Source organism: Schistocerca americana, chromosome 2 (assembly GCF_021461395.2).
Source record: "Schistocerca americana isolate TAMUIC-IGC-003095 chromosome 2, iqSchAmer2.1, whole genome shotgun sequence".
NCBI lineage: Eukaryota > Metazoa > Arthropoda > Insecta > Orthoptera > Acrididae > Schistocerca > Schistocerca americana.
The window spans coordinates 541707724-541710084 of NC_060120.1; positions in this window are offsets into that span (position 1 = coordinate 541707724).

Here is a 2361-nt window from a genome sequence, read left to right on the forward strand (position 1 = left end):
TCCAACCTAGACAAATTGAGCAAATCGACTAGTTCATTTACACTAGGTATTGTCTAGTATGTGTCTTATGTGTCTTTTAAAATCACCATTTGCTCATCGCCTGTTCATGAGAAATCCCCGAATTTTTTTTTTTTTTTTTTAATGCCAAAAGCACCAATTGTGTGGACGGCCACTTGTATAATTTCTATTCACGGCAAATCGCGTCGAAATTTGGACCTTATATTTATTCTTAAAATGATGTTCTATACGAAATTCTAAACGTTTCTCGATATCATTACCATTATCGAGATTCAGAGATTCGAAGTTGTCATTCTTACATAGAAAACCGCTAAAACCAGATTTTCACCTTTTTGCACCATGCGCCGCAATTATCTAAATAACTAACCAAAGCAAATGGCTCAAATTTTGACTGTATATTCCATAAACATTCATCTGGAAAAAGATTTTTTTCACCTTTTCGAAAATGTTTGTTCATTAACAAGATACATCCGAAAAGCCATCATTTTCGGGTACCGAACGGTACCACTTGTAGGGATGGCCACTTCTGTGATTTCTGTTCATGGTAAATCATACAAATTTTATAGTATTTTCTTAAGATGAGTTCTCGGGGAGCCTGAAACTTTTTTCGACCAGTTGGACAGTATGGACAGCTGTGGACAGGCAAGTGAATGTTGTGGTTTTCCACAGAGTAGACTGCAGTGCTTTGTCACGAGGTGATGTGGTGCCGAAGTATAGCCTAAAACTTGTAGTAGACAGCAGTGGAGGCTGGGCAATGTTGTGACGTTTTATTAAGCCGTCGTATACGGGATTACATTCGGCGCTAGGCGTGAAGGAAGCTCATGACTGCAGAGGGTCGAGTTGGCCGTTGTAACCGTACCGGGTGGTAGCATTTGGTGGCTCGCTGAAAGTGGAATATTATCAATGCGAAGGGCCTTCAGTTCGTGTTGCACTAGGAAGACGAAAGTTATTCCGTGTGGTTGAGGTGATTCCAGTTTTGCTTCGGAATGATACGTGTGAGCATGTGCAATCGTCTAAGACTTTGTTCATTGCCCTTTCTTAGCTCGTTTAGTGTGTTTGTCACGTTCCTAAAAACACTGAGCTTTACTAGCCATATGTTAATTTGATATGTCAATGTGCTGGATGAATACAAACGTAGGCTTTCGCAGCCGTTGTCACAGTCAATAAAATTTTTCTGGATTTGTGAACGATTTGTCAGTATGTAAAACTACAGACAATTCGGTCACTGTTGCAAGTGACCTTCCTCATTGTGGTTTCTTGTTTACTGCTGAATGAGATAACTTTGTTTCCTATATACATGCAGACGTGGCTGTTATCTAATTCTCACAGGCTGTTAAGGATGAAGAAGAGGGATATTCGAAGCTCTTTTAAGGTGTTTTTATTATTTCATTCCATTGGTGGAAATTCGACATTTTGACTGACGATGTTCCGGTTGCTTTTCAAAAAAGGTATTTTATTTTCATATGTGTGTAAAGTTTGTCTTTAAGTTTTGTGTGATTTCCATTTACTGAGTTATATTGAGTGGACCGACATATTGAAAACTACATTCTTGTTTAATAACCTTAAATTAGCAATCATTGGCCCATTAGCTTGTCACAGTGATCGTTCACTAATTGTTCTATTGAACAGTTACTGCTGTATTTTCTTTTCAAGTAAAGGAACTGTTGATCAGTTTTGCGGCGCCATTAACTAAAGCCGTGTACATTTTATTTAAAATTGGGTTTTAAAATTTACTTATTCACGAAAACATTTTATGAATTATAATTATTGCTATTGCGTCACAATCCCGAGCTCGGGAACTTTTGAAATCATTATGTTGTAACATACGTTGTTGTTGCGGTCTTCAGTCCTGAGACTGATCTGATGCAGTTCTCCATGCTACTCTATCCTGTGCAAGCCTCTTCATCTCCCAGTACGCACTGCAGACTACATCCTTCTGAATCTGCTTAGTGTATTCATCTCTTGGTCTCCCTCTACGATTTTTACCCTCCACGCTGTCCTCCAATACTAAATTGGTGATCCCTTGATGCCTCAGAACATGTCCTACCAACCGATCCCTTCTTCTGGTCAAGTTGTGCCACAAATTCCTCTTCTCCCCAATTCTATTCAATACCTCCTCATTAGTTTTGTGATCTACCCATCTAATCTTCAGCATTCTTCTGTAGCACCACATTTCGAAAGCTTCTATTCTCTTCTTGTCCAAACTATTTATCGTCCATGTTTCACTTCCATACATGGCCACACTCCATACAAATACTTTCAGAAACGACTTCCTGACACCTAAATCTATACTCGATGTTAACAAATTTCTCTTCTTCAGAAACGCTTTCCTTGCCATTGCCA